Source organism: Zonotrichia leucophrys, chromosome 1, assembly GCF_028769735.1.
Source record: "Zonotrichia leucophrys gambelii isolate GWCS_2022_RI chromosome 1, RI_Zleu_2.0, whole genome shotgun sequence".
Taxonomy (NCBI): Eukaryota; Metazoa; Chordata; class Aves; order Passeriformes; family Passerellidae; genus Zonotrichia; species Zonotrichia leucophrys.
In genome coordinates, this window is record NC_088169.1 from 50690978 (window position 1) to 50710566 (window position 19589).

Consider the following 19589-nt stretch of genomic DNA (forward strand, 5'->3'; position numbering starts at 1 on the left):
TCAAAAGCATGTATGTTCCTGGGGAAAGATTTTCCAAGTCCCTGTCTCCCAGACTTTGTTCTGAGACTTTCAGAAGACTTTTTGCTCTGTACATCAGCTCCAGGACCATAGAATTATCCAGAATATCTATTTTTGAGGTTATTCCAGTGGTCATTCTTTAGATGTAGAGTGGATGCTGCTTTTTTTCCCCCTTTTTCCTTTTATCTTTGAATCAGAAAATTATGGAAATAGTTTTTAAAAAAAATATCCAGAATTCAGGGACACTGAGTTGTTTTTTTTAAATCACAGTATTTAATTGTTTTGTGTGAGATCTTTATTAAGTTCTGGTCTCATCATCTGGATATTAAAATATGCCAAAGACCCCCTAGGACTGGCGAGCCTCCCTTCAACAACAATTTCCAAACATGACAAGTTTATAGTACTAAAATATAATCAGTTATCAAGTTATATTTTTTGTCAGATCTGTGACATACACTTTTTTCTTCCTTTGTGTTGGGAGCATTTTAGAGAGAAACATATTGCTTGAGCACCTTAAGATGCTTAAGCTTATTGCACCTTAAGGTTGTTTTTCTTAAACATTACTGATCCTTCAGTAGAATCTATTACAGTTTAATGCAATACTTCACATATCTACACTTAAAGCCCTGGTCCTGTTTAAAACTCAAGTGGCCCAACTGGACTACATTTTGTTGTTAATTATATCCATGTTAAATTAGAGCACATCAGTTTAAGCCATATGAGAACAGATTCTGGATTTCTGTCATCTAGGTTCAGGAAGTTTCCTTGTTAGCTTTTGTCCTTTTCCTTAACGTCAGCGTTCTCTTCCCCCAATACCTTTAAGAAATGATCACTTCTCTGTTTTTTCAGGATTGTTTGCTGGAACAATGTTTGTCAAAGTGTCACTTTGCAGCTTGTGCTGCTATTCATCTATTTCCAATTCTGTATTTTTTTGTTATTGTTGGGTGTACCGTTTCCTAATAAAGAAGGAGAATGTTGCTGCCAGACAGAAATATAGGAACCTTCTTTGACCATAACAGATCTTTTTCCATTCCATTCAGAAAAGTGATGCAAAGATAATTTTTCTAGGTCACTAGTAAGGTCACCCCTTCATTTTCCTGCCTTCATGGCTTCCTGGTTTGTCCTGCAGAAAAAAAATTGAATAATTTTTCTCTGCTTTAAAGAGCACACGTGACCTAGCTCCACCTACATTGCTGCTTCTGTCTCCTTCACTACTGAAAGGTCATCTACCCCTGCTAATCTGTCAAATTTGCTGAACTTCATAATTTCATTGACCTCTATTTCTAAAACACAATAAAAAAAATCCAATGTGTAGACTGCTGTGCTGTTAGAAGGGTGATTGGTAAAAGTGCCTCAAATTTGTCTCCCTGATTCCCTAAACTCCCTTTGTATGGTGTCTCATCAATGTTTGGATCATAAGCTGTTTGAAGCAGGGATGTTGCTGAAGCATAGACTCTGGTCCCTGGCTAGATAAATCAGCAAGTAATAACTCCAGCAGAAGCAAGAAGTTGAATAATAAAGTATATACAAAACATAACAAAATAAAAACTGCTCATTTCATTTAAAAATAGGTGCTTTTGGTTTCTCTATTAGCAATTTTTGGGGGAAATAACAAGTGTCTGTTTACGTAAACAATTTTCTCATCCTAGCTGGTTACCACCGTGTCTCCTGCTGACCATTTATACAATGTATCCTCAAGAACAGTTGCTCACATGACTGGATCATTTGTAATTGCTTAGCCTTCCATGTAGCTCTAGCAAATCTTCCAAGAGGCTACAGAGAAGCAATGCCAAGGAATTCCAGAAAAGCCAGGCTGAAATACATCAGGATCGGATCTGGCTAATCTGAGCACCAAACTGAACAGATAAATCATTTAACAAGGGGTGAACATCTAGCTCAGGATGGCACCACTCCAGTAAGACATGAAGTCCAGCAGATCCACACAAAAGATGAAAGACTTCCTCAAGGCAAAAAAGTTCAAATGGATCAAGCCAAAACCAATACGCAGATCTTCAAATGAGACATGATACGGCTACCTCACAAAGTCTGACAAGAAGAAAACTGTGATTCTTTTGAAGTGAGAAGTGCCCCTGACAAGTAGAGCAGAAGGGAAGAGTCAGCAGAAGTCCTGTGTTCATAATGAACTGCTGTGGCAGGCAGCTGTACTTGAAACTGTGTGGGGACTCATCAACAATGATATTGGGATGAGAAATGTTAATTACAACCGAACAGCCTCCTGTTTTGGCAGAAATCCCAGGACAAAGTGCTGGCACTTGGGCTGCAGATGCAATATTTTATAATATCCCTGATGCTGAGAAATGGTACAGTCTCCTCTTTCTCATATGTTGGTTACAGATGAAACAAAAACAGATTTTTTTTTTTCTTTTAGATAGAATCTCATGATTTGATAGGAACTACAGTAACAGGCTGATGGTCAGAAGTGTGTATTTTCTTTTCTCCTGAGCTTAGAAGATTAATTTAGTTGTTGTTTAAACACCAAGTCTAATACCAAGGTGAAAGTCAATTCAGTGGTTATCATACTGGGACTGTGGTAGATACAAATGACTTGACTAATTTATCCAGGAAAATTCATTACTGCACCTAACTTGTAGGTAGCTTGTAAAGGCAATTTTGTGCTAAGCAAACAAGTTATACCCCAGTAGTCCTGACACAGAGGCCTCAGCCTATGCCCGAGGAGCACACCCAGAGTTCCCACAGAGACTTGGGTATTTGCAAGGGGAACAGACTGCCACCATGGTTTCAGTGGCAACTGCTCCCTCACTTACATAACATTTTATACAGGACACACTTTCCTTGTTAAATTTGAACATACTTGGCATACTATCTGTAGAAACATCAGCTGGGTTGGAAGTACCTATTCTCTATGAAACTCACCAAGATTCAAAACAGTTTCATGTTCCTCATTGGCATATAACCAGACTTTGAGAACTAGGGAGATTTGGGATGTTTTATAGAACTGTCAGAGTCCTTTGGAACTGCATTTACATGGTGGTGACTTTGGCAATTTTAAACCACAGAAGTTTTCTTGATTGTTTGTTCTATGGGGTTTTTTAAACCATTTTTATTTAGACCTGTGTTACCTCTCTTACCAGGGAGCATAACCTGCCTCATTCTAAACTTCGACCTCATTTTCTCAGTGTGTTCTCTTTGTAAAGATAAGAATTCCTTAAAGAGGTTGGCGATGAAATCAAGGACTTGCTGGAGCATGTTATATCAACCTGTGCAGTTAAAAATTAATGTTAGTAGTTTGGGTCAGGCATAACTTTCTTCTTCCTCCTCATCCTTTATAAAGGCTTTCCTTCAATATCATATTAACTTACCTACTTTATCATTAAACACTAATTGGACTTAAAAGCTTGATTTCAAGTTTCTCCTGAATAATCATCAAGGAATGCAACACTGTTAGAGCTATTCCAGACTATATAGATTAAAATTAAACATTTATTAAAGTGGAAGAGAGACTGATGACCTTAACTTAATGCCTTGGCAACAACCTTGCTGGAAGAGACCAGGTTCAAATGACTTCATAATTTATTAATATAGGCATCACTCACTGTATTGGAACAATATGAATTGAAGCAGTGAGGTAACTAAAATGCTAAAAACTTAATTTTTATGTTACTAGAACTTTATGCCAAGAGATCTGAGGAGAGGCAAATACTTCCAGGATTGGCAAAGAACACCCGAATTAAAGAAGATTTCCTTGTAACGTCTTCTTTTCCTTAATATGTACTAGAATAAATGTAGCAGAATAGTAAGAAAACAGAGGTCTTAATCAAAAGTGGGAGATCATTAAAGAAAAGAATATATACATAGTAAAACTTGAAATATGCAATAGCACCAAGACTTGACTTATTAATTTATTTGCCCATGCAGCTAATTTAAATTGAATAATGCCATCAGTATTATATAAACTATGACACCAAGTATAATGTTAACTGCCCACATTTATTTTCAATTTTGCATTTTCCAGAATTCTTCATTGACTTTTAGGAAATACTTTCCTGCTCTCCAAGTGCAGTTGCTGCACTCTCCAAGTGCAGTTGCCTCATTGCTGTCTTCTATCTTAACTTTTTTGTGCCAATAACCATGATCAGAAAACAATGTCATAGCAAAGGAAAAACATCTCTTTAAGGCAAATACTGCAGTCTCTTTTTGGCCTGTAAAATAGCATTGTAGCCAGTTCTTAGATAATTTCCAGCTCACCAGCTGGCTGACTGGCACAGATCAACTGGGATGGGCTCAGCTGTTGCAGACCTTGCCAGTAAATTTGTTGTTGTATTAGTGGAGTTGTTGGCTAGAGTTTAAAAGGTGGAGGAGGACAATAAAAGGGCAAGAATGAGGTGGAGAAGAATGAATATCAGCCAGATGGTTGTAGCGGTGCTAGCCAGGAATAACAGTTCATGAAAACTGGTTGATAATATTATTATTATATTGCTGTCACTCATATAAATGACTTTTCAGTGGATACCTCTCTTGATTTACAGCATAAGTGCCAAGTATTGCAAAGTATGAATCACTGTTCTTGACAATAAGAACATAAGCAGAAAACTTTGTCATAGTAGGAGTCATGGATAAAAGATTATTGTGAGGATTTGCATATACATAACTTTTGTCCTATGTAAACTTTATAAAGTTTCTGTGCTATTTTTCCTACTGAAACATTATGGAATTATAAAAGTCAGCTTATAAAAGCCAAGAAAGTTTTACATAATTATATATGGACTATATGAGAATGATGTGATCCGAATCATCACACTGATGCCATTTGCAGCTGGACTAATTAAGGAACATTTTTGAGGGCTTAAGAGGGAGTGTGCTGGAAGATAGTAAAACATTTTTGGTGTTGGAGTTATTTGAGCATAAATTTCACACATTGTCTTTGCTGAAGAAATAATATCTCTCAGTGCAAATTAGCTGATTCCTGTCAAGACAACCCTTAAACACAATGATCTGGAAAGTCTGCCTCTTGACCCATTCCAGGACATGGGGAGGGCATACATAGGATAAAATCTAAATTACCTGATTTTACATTATGCCTAGTTTTAGGCATTAGATTAAGCACCTTCAAAAGCACCCGTTTATTTTCACTGTTTCTACACAGGGGCTGCAGGCACTTAATTAAAGACATCATGCTCACTGAGTCACTGTAAAGATGGATGAAACATAGCTATCAAAGTTAGATACAGTATCACCTATGCCTCTCCATACCATATTGCATATCACATATGCAATTTACTACAGATATTTTTTTCAATGTTATAAAAGCAGAGTAAAGTAGGCATTTAAAACCTGAATATTATAGTCTGATTGTTGCCTCTGGTTAAAATGTCAAGCAGACTGGAGCTACTCAATTATTAAAAAGATTGAAATGATGAAATAAGTGTAATAGAAGTTAGAAGACAATGTGTTCATGCTGGGACAAGCCTATCACTCACAGTAGGTTTAAGACAAGGCATAAAAGATGTATGTCCTTTTAGCTGAAACAACAGAATCCTCCACCCAAAACATAGATCAAGTGGAAGACTAAAGGGGAAATGGGTAGTAGAAATTTACTGGGTATCACTTGATGGAAATCTGTTTCAGAAACATTCAAAAAACTTTCAAAAACAGAGAAAAAAATAACCGGCCAAAAGACAACAAGCAGGAATAAGGATCACACATTAAAAAATGGTAGAATTCTACGTAAAATGAAACTTGAAACGTTGTGCAAAGAAATAGCCTCTTATTGTTTAACTGTAATGGTGTTTATGAAAATGTCTGCATTGTCTGCATTTGTCTGCATTCTTTGTAAGTAAACACGTCTGTATCCAAGTAATATCTGACTACATCACCAAATTACTCCTTGGTGTTGAAAAGATTTGAAAGACCCATGTACTGGCTAACTGCAGATATCAAAATAAACTAAAATATCTTGAATATTTCATCCCAGTTCTTAAATATTTCATTTAAAACCAAAACCAAACAAAAATAGCAAAAAGGATACAACAAAACAAAAGATACACCATTAAGATACCTTGAATAGGCTTTATATTTCCTTCAGAGCTTGAATTCAGTTTCTCTGAGTGCTTCGTATTCCCATGGAAATACCCAGAGTTTGTTTCTATTTGACGTGCAATTAAAATTCAATTGAAAAAATATATATTTCTTTAACCCTGGCTTTCAAGTAAGCCACAATTGTGCTTTAAATCTCACTTTGGGAAGAGGATATGCTTTGTGACAAGACGTGCTAAAACACAAAATACGCATCTGGAATAGTCATGGTACCTTAGAAATAGAGGAACCATAAATGCTACTGAGACCCTTCTGAAAATTTCACAGATGTCTTCAAAGGAAAGATGGATAAATTTAAACATTTTTATTCTAGATTTTGAACAAGGTGATTTTATGAGTGGCTACATGGCTGTCTATATGGAGGAACACAAAGAATGACTGTAATTAAAAACAAAGCAGTTAGAACAGTCTCTGGGGATGCTCTGGAGCTGTGATAAAACTGATTCATAGGAGTGACAAACCCACACAAATGATAGACAATTTCTTCTGACACCTCTATCTGCACCAGAGCAGCCACTGAATAAAGAAACGAAGCTGTCAGAGATGGACAGATTGCAGGAACATGTGGTGTTCCAATTTCAGCCACCAAATCACATATGTAATGTTACAGGGAAAAAAGAGAAGCCACATACATATATTATACAAAGAGTACCGTTATATCTTCTTTTAGTCAAAAAAGAGGATTAGTGACACCCAGCCTAAAAGCCAGGGAAAAGAGACCTTACAAATAGAGTCTTAGCAAAGTTGTGTATTGCTGGAATAGAAAGCTCAGCTACAAACATGACCATGTTCCAAAGATCTCTGTTGCTCTATGGAAAAGGGAGCTAAGTCATAAAGGTACCAAGTTGCTAAAATGTTGAACTTGTATAGTTAAATCATCTAATTGAGGCTGAACGCCAGAATAAAGGAGATAAGTGTACACATCTGAAATGTGAGACAGTATCTCAGGAAGCCTGAAGGAAAAAGATTGAGGAGAGAAATTACAATAGTAATAATTTTCTCTCCTTGTAGAATACAAGGGAAAAGAGTGAATACTTTCATAATTCAGTGAGAATAGGCATAAAAGTCTCCATAACTAAAACAGAGGAAAAATGAAAAGGATATTTGGTTTATTCTAGAAAAGAATAAAAAGTCACAGTGTAGAAGTATTTGTGAATACTGTAAAATACTGTCTTGCAAAATACAGAAAATCACTCTGGAAGTGAGTATCACAAAAGCTACATTCAGACTATTCTTAGGTGAAAATTGCTTTACCCAGTTTTCAGAATCAGAATAAGGCAGACTTGCCTATAATTATGCTATAGCCATGCTTTTACTTCCTTTAAAAATCACTTTAACACAGAGCTATACAATTTCCATCAAGTTCTAGGATCTGTTGAGTGGTCCTTCAAATCAAGCCATCTTTCTTTCCCAAGATACAAATATTTTCTTTACAGAAACAGGATAGCACAAGACTTCTATATTTCCTTGGACTCAGGGCCGTAGGAAACATGCACTTCATAACAGTGTCTGAACAGCATAGGCACCAGACACCGTCAGCAGTTCACCAAGGGCGCAGAGATGGTTGGAAGGGAAGTAACACAACAGGTTATTTTTCAAAACCTGTGTTAGTAATCCTGCTCCGATCATTGCAAGGATTTTCAATTATTAATGGTCAGAATGCCTGGAAGAAATTTCCTTTCCTTTCTCCCCTGTGCTATGGTTGTTTCTTCATCTTTTCAGGAACTAACAATAGAATCTTTCCACTTCAACCAACGTGGAAGAAAGGGGAGTTTATTACAAAATCGCTGTACGTGAAAAAATCTGTATTAATTGCATAAATCTATAGGCTGAGACAAGATACTATTTGCATAAAATAATTACCAAAGATATTCTGGAACTTTCCCAGTCTAACATAATTTTAATCTTTCTTGGGGAAAATATTTTTCTTAGATACACAATTTCTTAATCTGAAAGTCACAGTAGTTCTCTTCTGCTGAAGCAATATGTCTAAAAGAGGACTTCCACAGGGAAAGGTCTGTTTGCAATTCAGAGCCAGTACAGCACAATTTTTGTGAAAACTTGTATTGTATTCCCAGGGCTGGTGTCTCATCACTTGCTTGATATTTGAATGCAAATTTTTCCAAAGAAAATGATGGCTAGGCAGTAGTTACATAATAATATGTATGCACTCAGTTTTACTATCAATGTTTATGTTTTGAATCACGTTTATTCAAGCTGTATGATTTCAATCAAATACCACAGGTCTTCATTATGTAGTTAAGCAACATTTGAGATTAAACCATAGGATTTTTGCAATGTTTAGAACTTTTTCTTATGAGAGACTACGATACCCTCATCTGTTAAATGGCAAAGATGCTGGTACATAAATTTGAGGAGTGCTCCAAGTTCTATGTGGAGATCACAGTAAATCCAGTTCTGATAAGCATAGCATCAGGAAAATTTCATCCTTTATTCATTCTGACTTTATGTTAATTATAGATGCATGTACTAAGCATACTAGATACATAGTTTTTATTTCTTGTCCTCTATATAAACACAGATAATCATAGAATACTGTGCTGTTGTTGCATCTTCTGGTAACTCAATATTTAGTGTACCACAAGGAATAAAGGAGAAATGAACTGACTCACACTGGCTTAAAATTAATCTTTACAATTTACTATATTAGTGTAAAGTCTTTGAAATATACAGTCTAATATTTTATGCTGTATTAGTGTTTAGCACTATTTACAAATTACAGCCTCTCTCTATCCTTTTAAATAAAACCCAGTGTGTTATAGTTGCTAAGGCTGGAATGTTTCCTAAGTTACTTAATTTTAGTTACTTTCTGCATGACACTAGGATATAAAATCCTATAAAATTATATTAATAATGAGTGGGTATTTTAATAATTTGCTTAACCACCAAACCCTGAATTGAGAAACAGAACCATTTAAAAAACTCATCTTTGCTTCGCTCCAGTGCCAAGTCTCTCCATTTACAGTTTCTATTCTACTGTGGTGTGGTAACAGTGATGTCTGAACCTGATCACTGTGTTCTCCTCATAAGTAAAATGAAACTATCTCAGCTGCTCTCTAGAGACCAGAATTCCTCACCTGGGACACGAGGTGATGAGATGCCTGACAAAAGTACAACTTAGAGGGTTACTTTGACTTTGAGACCTGAGCTGATTCAGAAGTCTATTGCTCTCACCACTTGAGCATTGCATAACTAGGCACAGGGGAGACTACTGTAAATTTGGCACAGCAAATGGAAAAATGGCAGTATTTCAATGCTGAAAATAAGCTAGAAATAAGCTAGAAGATCTAACTTTTCTGAAAAGTACCCTTTATAAATGCTTCTTAAAGTGTGATCCAGTTTGATCCCCCTCACAAAAACAATTTCTCTGAAAAGTGACTCATTAAGGTTGGAAAATACCTCTCAGGTTATCAAGTCCAACTATTAACCTAACTCTTCTGGATCCACCATTAAACCATGATCCTATGTATAACTTTTGCACATTTTTGAACACATCCAGGGATGAGGATTCTACTTTTATATGAAGGATAATACAAAAGTGGCAGATCCTTGTCCACAGCCAATACATTTTCAATCACATGGACTTCAGGCCCCTTTAAATTACTCAGAGTCTGTGTTTATATGGAGTGAGTAATGTTTTGAGAACCTGGTAGGTGACTGCATTTGATGAATGCTGTCATTCAGGAAATTTTTTTAGATACTAGTAAAAAAGGCAACTATTTTATTAGGTTGCATGTCTATAAATAACCACACTGCAGATGCACAAAGGCACATAAATCCCAACACACAACCTCAGACCCAAACAGTTTAACAGTCATGGAGTCCTGGGTGTTTCCTTGCCTGGCCCAAAGGCTGCTCACGGAATGATATCTTTCCTGTTCTTTAATCTGGGTGGCTGTACAGTGGAGTGGAAGTTTCCTGGGACCACAGGGACAGCTGGAAGGGAAGACAGAGGTGATATAACTTGGTCATGCATACTCTCACTGGAGCTGACTGTGATAAAACATTACACCAGAGTATGTATCTGATGTTTGTCAATTTTTTTTTGAGACTGGATAGTTGGTTTAAAATTAGTGGAGTCTACTGTCAAACATAAAGACCACATATCCCTTGTTTCTCAGAAAGCAAGCTAAAACAAACAACATAATTGCATGTAATAAATTTTGATAAATTTTTTTAACCTAGCTTTGCAGATTCAATTACTCATTGACATTTGATGCTATATAAGAAGAAAGACTGACAAACAAAATCTGATCTGTACCAGAGTGCCAAATTTGAATTGTTTACCATATATTATAATACTTTGTACTTTATTTGCAATCCTTTAATCCACACTCTGTCTGCTACTAGATTCTTTTCTTAAAAGATGTATTTTTATGTTGACCGCTCAATTCTTGTCTACCAAATGATGCAAAATTTCTTCTTTTGGTAATATTAATGGGTTTTATTCTTATAGGTGTTCAGTTGTTTATTTCTTGTCTTGATTTCTTATTCCAGTAGATATCTTAAATTGCTTGTGTATGTTCCTGCTCATACTAAAGTAGATTTTTATTCAAAACCTGAGGTCTACTTGTATCCCCAGTATATGACTGAAATAGATATTTAGACATTGAAAACTCATGAAAAAAATTATAGGCACATTATTATTATTATTATTATTGGTTTGTTATTTTTTAATGTTTGTTTGCCAAATCTGCGACAGGCAAAGGTTTCTGTTTACTTTGCAGTTAAGGAAAGGGTCAACAGATTACAGAAAGCTGGTAGGTTTTTTAAAGGAAGATAACTGTCCATGGAGAAAGGATATGGCTGGAAGTCCTGGGACTAGATAGGAACCCTCTTCACTATGAGGATGATTGGACAATGAAACAGTTTGCCCACAGAAGTTGTGGACACCGATCCCTGGAAAAAAGCAAAACCACAAAACGTGCATACAAGTTGCTATACTGAATCACAACTCTGACAATAATTATTAAGCAATTATTAGAATGCTTGAAGAACAAAACCCCATTGTACCATAGACTTTTCTTCACCCACTCCAATGACTTCAGATGTAAAGCAGAGCAAAATCTGACTCAGTGTTGTCCAGTAGCATTTTCATCCTTGTTAAAGAACTTATTATTCTCACAGAATATATTAAAATAGCTCATCTCAGCACACTCACAAAGAACACAGATTTCACCTAGTGCATGTTACATGCCTTTGAATTTAAAGCACATAAGTAGGATTTTTCAGACCTCAGAACTGACTTTCCTCATTTGCTTTCATGCCACTTGCAGGAAAGAACACTGAGTCTGCTGGGACTAATCAAGTCGTGTCAGCAGGAGCCCCCTCAAACCCACAGCTGACAAGAGCATAAAAATAATACCTTAAAGGGGCTGCATTCATCCTGGGTAGTCTGCAGTATCTACTTGTCCATTCTCAATGTTCTTCACTGACACAAAATTTACTGTATTTTGTAGCAAAGTAAGACCAATAACCTCATGCTTATCTTGAGTTTTAAAGTGGACACTGTTATGACTTGATCCAGCCCTTTTTACTGCTCCCTGACACAAAACTCATGTCTATGCAGCTTTTTAACATACTACACAGAGATGTAAAATATGTCTCCACGAGTCCATGGTGGTATCATAAATACTTTATTATGGGATATTAATGAAAGGGACTGCCAAGGTACCCATCATACTAGCAGAGCAGAGGGCCCATAAAAAGGTAATAAATCAAATAATCTCAACAGCCCGTCTACAATAAGCAAGATATAAAAATGAGGCTTTTGTCAGATATATGGGTCTGAGTTCTAGTCCTGGAGACTGCTGACACATAGAACAAAACCAGCCAGTATAATGACCTTATCAAGTGGTACCAATCTCTGTTTATATACCACAAGTCCCTGCATGCACGGGACAAATTGCAAGCATCATAAAGGCACGTCTGTTAGCTGAGTAATGCCACCTACCATATGCTCCATGAAAAGATATATAGAGGGAAAGTTAGCAGTGGGGGCTGCTAAAGCAGCAAGGAGACATTCCAAGTCCCTGGAAACCTGAAGAAACATGCTGCAGAAATACCAAAATCCAGCAGCTCACAGACTGCTTACATATATTTCTAGACATGAGCCATGGTTTCTAAATATAGTAGTGTCTTTGAATGTCTTTTATGGAAAAGAGAATTTTCTGGGACCATGATTTATTATTGTACATGGACAATGAATGATTACCATACACATATCGAGTAGAAGAAATCTGTCCCCCATACTGCAAAAATTCTTATTCTGTAAGAATAAGATTTCTCTAAACCACAAAAAAACCCTTTGAGAGTATGTAACTTCAAAAAGATTGAATATGGCACAATTTTACAGTGCAGCTGTGACAACTGGATGAAAGGTAAAGCATAACTGCATTGCATAAAACTGAAACTCCATTGATAACATAATGCAATCTTTTAGGGAACAGGAGGGATGTCCATGACTCATTTAATTTCAAAATCTAGAATACTTTATTTAAAGTAGAAATACATATCTACCCAGAATCTATTTATGTAAAATTTTCTACTAATTGTATACAGAAATTCCTTAACTGTACTATTTTCCTTCTGTCTTAGATGGACTAAGGTGTTCTGCTATGTAAGAACAAGAACTAATTTTTTTCTTAATCCTGAGATAAGCACTCTATACTTTAAAACAGAAGAATGTATTTTGACTTTCATCACAATTGTTCACTGACCTCAAAAAAAAAAAAAAAGAGTAACAATACTGACTGATACATTAAAATCTGAACACTGTACATTTTCTAATTCATCAAAATGCAAACTAGAATAAGCACACATTTAGGAGGTGGGGTGAAAAAGGACAGTCTTTAGAAAAGAAGTCTTGCACTTTATAGAAAGAACAGAGGCTAAAATATAACTTTTATATTTCTTTATATTCAGTCAAAAAAGAAAAAAATAGAATAAAACCCCAAACAATTTTAGAAGTGCAACGTGTTACTCAAACTTTTAAGCTGGTTTTAGTATCATTAAAAATGACTCAGCTTTCCTAAAATAAAAGTCATGCTGCTTCTAAAGTTTAAAAAAAGATCCTGCAGAACATTCATATTTATTCCGGTTGCCCTGCTTTTAAGATTTCAGATTTTTAATTTCTGCTTCACAATTTTTCTTGAATTTAAAATGTTTCTAATTTAAAAGAGTGGAAACACATATAAACTTAAATATTTTTCTGTGCTTTCTGCAATCTTTAGTCAAAATGAGGAAAAAACATTGATCCTTTTAAACTGTAATGATTCCTATGTCTAGTTTATTAAGACACCAAATCTATCAGTTAATTAATGAGGAAGCTGAGGATATAGACTAACTGAATTTCACTTTCATAATAGCTATTTAGTTTATTATACATGCTGATAATAATTATGGGGGTTGGGACAGATCATGCTCATATATATGTGAGATGTGTCATGGAGTTCCAACTTGTGGCAGATTGGGGTCTAGCATGCAAGAGAATGAAACTTGATTTAAACAGACATAATTATATTTATATTAGGTTTTATTATATTATGTTTACATTAAACAGATAGTATTAATCCAAAGCAAAGAGTGGTGTTCACATGGTGTTTATTATGTGTTCATTTCTCATACCCATAACTGTAAGAAGAAAGGAAAATAATGAATGAACAATCCACTTGCTCAACCCCCATATAGACAAATCTTCAGGCCAAGTTACCATACAGGTTTGAGAATTAGGGATAATTAATTTTTTCCTATATTTACTGTACCTATCTTTACTCTAGGCACTAAGATTCTGCTTTTCTCTCATTTACATGTTGGGCTGACTATGACTATGATAGTGTCTGAGGCTGATCAAAACAATATAGGTAATACCAAATGTAGGGTTTCAAGATCAGTTATACTCTTATTATAATGTGTGATGTCAAAACCAATTCTTACCAGCAAGAGCACACACATTAAATTCATGTGAACATCTCAAGATTTTTACAGATAACTAAAAATCATGTTAAAAACAGCCTTGTTTTGTTTGCGCTGAAGTTGCTACCTATCCTCAGTAAGTACTCCTAAATTAACTCCACAACTTTGTAAAATATAGTTAGACTTATTAACATCTAAAACTGGTTGCTATAAAACTGTCCTTAATTCCTTGGACTGCAATCATTTAAGCAGAACATATAAATTCACTAGAAGGCTAATTGCTCTTATTACCTCTTATGAAACCATGTAACCTTTTCATAACAAGATAGGCCATTTTATTTTTATGTTACTTTTATGTCCAACATTCAAACAAAATTATGTCCGCTAAAGGCACAAGCAAACATCTAACTAACAAACAAAGCCTTAATTGGGTTTTATTTCCATATACATGGCTGCAAATGCAGCACATTTCTCTGCACAGTCAACATTTCTTTTTATTCCAATAGGCTACTGGTAATCCAGTGTGTTCTGTATTATTTCTTGATGGCAATCTTGGGTACACAGAAATATCCTGGCATACACCAGGTGTATTCATCTGGCAAGAGGTGATTTTTTGCAGATGGGTATGGACATCCCTGTGTAAGAAGATGGTCACTCCCTCCTCTTCCTCCACATCTCACGAAATATAGTAAAGTCACTTAACTGATAGGACAAACAGAGTGAACCCAAAAAATCAAGGACATTTCTAGACTTCAAAATTTGTGGGCAATTTAATAAAGGCTGGTGATGTCAAAGGGGCCTGAAGGAAGAAAGTTTTATGGTCTTGTTCTGACAAGTTTACGTTAAGCTGATACACTGATATACTTCTAAACACTTGAGCTGGGCCTGTGTCTGACCTGGGTAATGCTGGTTCAGGAGTTTCTGTGATGCACAGGCTCATGCTGTGTAGATGTGCTAACCTGTACATGGTTACCAGCAGTGGTACCTCTTTTGCTTAGATGGGGAAGCAGAGGGGAGGATAATAAAAAGCACATAAAAACTAAGCTGAGTCTGGTTATGGCGGCCCCTCTCCATCTTTTTATTCAGTCTCCTCTAACTAGAAAATATAGTAATAACTATAACTGCAATCAGGATAGTCAGACTTATGCTCACCTAATAAATTTGAGTTTATGTGGACAAAATACACCCAGTTTTTAAAAATCTTCTCCCTTTTGAAATTATACTAGAAGTCCTGACATGGATAACATTTTATTCCCCACAAGCATTTTCATCCTTTAAATCTCTTCTAATTAACACCAGGCATTGTGAAGCAGATGAAGAACTAGAACGAAACATTCATTCTACTTCTAATGATTCCGTGTCAGCTACACTCTAATTAAAAGTGAATTGCACCATGTTAAAAGGATAGAAAATAAGGCTGTGTAAGAAAGAATAGCACAGTGAGAGTTAAATCACTGAAGACTGTGGGAATTTCCCTATAGTCCGCTTTCCTGCCTTTTTTATGTCCATTACTTGGGAAAGTTCACCTCAGCTCTAACCGCAAGTACATTTCATCTAATGCCTGGCAGTGGTACCAGTCCTTCAGACAAGAGACACCCATCTGTGGGCACATGTGGGATAATCCTTTTCTCCAGTAGTTAGAGATGGGTGCTGGTTCTACAGCAACAGCAATATCTTTTCCACGATTTTTGTCATCATTAAATAAGTTTGCTCTGAGTATCACTCATACCAAAGAAATGACAAACCCTATTTTGAATCCTTTTCATTTCAGAAGCTTAGGGTGGCCACAGTTTCTCCATTTGAAATCCAGATTTGGTAGGAAAAAAAAAGTTTTGTCAATTTTGTCTGTCCTTAATTTTGTTGAAAGGTCATATCTTTTGGTTTTTTGATACCACCTGCACCTTTCACCTTGTTTCTGATGTTTCTCCCTTGCTGTGTCTGTGACAGGAGGACAAGGAAGGAGCAAGCTCTGCCTACAGCACTTTATGCAGTTTGGCTTTTGTTCAGCTCAACACTTCTACCAAAAAAGTAATGGTGGCCTAAAACCATGTTCTCAGTGAAAACTCAACAGACTTTTAAGAATCAAATACAAAGATTCTGTGTCTCCATTGATTGCAAATGTTTGACATGCCATTTTAAGTTGAAAAAAAGTCTGTATGATGGGGGACATAGGACGATGGCAAGCAGAAATGCATTACATAGGAGGAGTAGTTCAGCAGGATCTCTGGGGATTAGACCTGCCTACTAACTTCTTCATTAGTAGTGCAAAAGAGAGAACAATGAAAATTTAATGACGTTTGCATGTGGTATTTCAAATATATAGATTAAGATATTTCAAATGTCTGGTGAAGAGAAAGATTAATGAAAGATCTAGAGAGGTGATAGGAAGAATCCATTATCAGGATCAGGAAAAATAGTGAAATTCTTTCACATATTACCTGAGAAATCAGTCAGCAAAAGAGAAACTGAAATTCCTTTGTAACCTATACTCAGCTTCCCATGGAAGGTTTAGAGGTCAAATAAAATAATCTGCAAAGGCAATTTGTCTTTGTAGGGATTATTAGGTAGCAAAGATAAGAATAGAGGAAATATCACACTAATTTCACATCTGCTCTTAATAACTTTTTTCATTCTCTAAAGAAATTGGTTTGTTCAGAGCTTAAGACATTTATAAACATTGACTGTTGGGTATTCAGACATTTGGCCTGATAAGATGCATTTTTGCATTGTGAAAAATCAGTTAGATATTCTATATAGTAATATTGTTAAACTTCCCAAAAGAAACTAGGAATATTGTTATGACAACATGATTGGAAGACAACCAAGGTGAGTGTTTAAAGGCACTCATTATGATACAAACCTTGAACACACTGCTGCCACTGCAATCACTACATGCAACAGCAAAATTTCTGAGCTCAGTAAAAACTCATTATCATGGTGTCCTTAGATAAGCCACCTGAACTTTCCTTTACTGAGCCGACCAAGTTGCAGTGCAGGCACAAGAAATTTAGCCTGCACAGACCAGCGGGTACACAAAGCCCAGGCAAACAGACTCTCGATATTGCTGTTTACACTAATGTAGCGCATCCCTGAAAATAAACCATCACAGTCAATTCTTGATGAGGATGTCATGCATGAAATGCAAATTATGAATTAGTTCCAAACATCAAAAATGTAAACCCATGCGTTGGAACACAAGGAAACAATATAGATGAAATTGCCCTTATTGAGTTTATTCTAACATTTTCCATCTAATGGTTCAAATTAGTCAAGGAAATTATGTTTAATTTAATTTTATGGTTGTTTTCTTTCTGAAATCAGTACTGAATAAGATAACTCTTGACTAAGTTCCTTATTCATAGATGAGAAGCTGAATGCTCCCATTCAGCAAACAGCTTATGAATAATGTGAAAGAAAATATTTGTGTACTGTATGTCAATATTTTAGGAGTAGCAGATTTTTTTGCGTGTGGTGGTGGTGAATGATACATAAAATACTCTGGAAGTCTGCTCAGTCCAGTAAAAGTCTGCAGGGTTTTTGTGTCTTCTTTAATAACATTTAAATGGTATGATTAAAATAACTTTTGTTGACTTTTCATTGTTTACACCATCTTAAAGCTATGATATAAAATTTGCCACAGCAATGTAAGCAGTATCACTTAATTGTGAGTTATGCTAAATCAGCAATATGTGCTAGAAAGAAAGGTAAAAACCAAGGAGATAAATTCTGTAACACTGCAGCAGTTATTTGGGAGTCCAGAGAGATGTAATCGACAGAGTAAAATAAGTAGGCTCAGTATTGTCTTACCTTAGTTCAAAATGAGTAGATGTAATCTGAAATGTTATAATTTTCCTTCTAGTTACAAGTAGTAATTCCCTCATAAAGGTTCAAAAGGAAGAGCTAATAAGTTCCCAGAAGGAGAGGCTGGAACTCCTGAAGGTGGCTAGCAGGTGAGCACAGCAAAAGGGGCTGGGAATCCCAGGCTCGTGCTCCTCTATGAATCATTCTCACACAAACTCTCCTTTCCTCACTCCAGTATTTGCTGTAAGGTAAACAAAGACAGGATACTGTGAAGAAATATTAAATCATTTTGTGTTGAAAGTGGTAATGCGCCACAGGGCTGGTGTATTTCTACTGACAGTCTCAGGTTTGTTTTGTGTGTTCATTTTTCACTTTATTTATTGATCTCATGGCTGGACTAAGACAAATCAAGACACTTAAACATGCCTATTATGTCAATTCCACATTGCCATGACCTCTGCTCTTGATTAATGTGGCAGTGGAGGGGCTTCCCTTCCCTGTATTTTCTGAGGAGAGGAGGAGATGCAGAAATATTCATGACCATCTGTATCAGGAAGCTTATTCTGGTTTTTTTTTTTATTTCTCCTCCTGTTTTTTAGCAGCTCCTTTGTGAATACTATGAAGATATACTGAACTACTTTAAACCCTTTCCCTACAAGGTACAGCAAGACGAGTAGTCGGGAGTCAGTAATTTTGCCAAGCCATGTTAGCCCCAGACACTAGGACAAAATTACAACTTAATTTTGCCAGACCTTTGGGATCAGAGGAGCTGTTACTCACTGCACAACAGGCCTGAAGTCACTGAAAGTAAGCAATATAATGAAATGTTTCATGTAGAAGAGTCTGCATACACAGCAGCAAGATTTGGGGAACTTCTTGAACTTTATATTTGAAGCAGTCTCAGTAGTTAACTACCCTTTCCTGTCACTGGATCTCCTTAGAGAGCAGCAGCAGAATGCAAAATAGCTCTCCCTGTCATATGCATCTCCAAGGTTCAGGGGAGCACTTAAACCAGCAGGATGTTTTCTGTGCACTCAAGTGCAGAGTAGACAAAGCAGGGTCTGTTATTAATGGGCTGCCACTCCCAGAGAAGAGAGACTGGTTCCTCCCCATCATCTTTTGCTTGTGCTTGGTAGCTCCAATCACACAGCAGGATTTAGAGGAGTCACTTGGTCTCACTGGTTCTGACATTTCTCCTTACTGATGGCTGGAGAAGCTGGCTAGAGACAGGGTCAGAAGGAGGGATGCAAAACAGCAAAGCAAACCTTTGTGAGGAAGTGACCTCTCCATGTTTTACCTGGGCAAAAACATCCCCTTTCTTCACACCAGTTTCCTAACTGAGCATTAGGAGCTCACTGCATTTGCAGAGGGCAACAAATAACATCCTAAGTATTGCCTTGAAAGGGCTAACCATCATGGTGTGCTTCTGGGACATGTGGTTCTTCCCAGCATGGCATGTCAATGTTAGAACAGGGAAGTTCTACACTCCTTTGGTTGGTTTAGTCACGAAAGACAGGAAGATCCTGCCTGCTGGTGTCAGTGTCTCTCCTCCAGAAAGTTTTCTTTATTTAAAATAAAAAACTGCCAGGATGTTGTACTAAAATATGGTATTTTACAAAAGCAAAATTGAGAACTGGTATTCACCCAATGATATTATCTTCAGCAAAATACATAGAATCTTGTATTTGTGTATTAAGTGTACTTGCTCTTACACTTAATTGCTACTTGAATAGTAATAATTAATTGGCTCTTCTAATTGT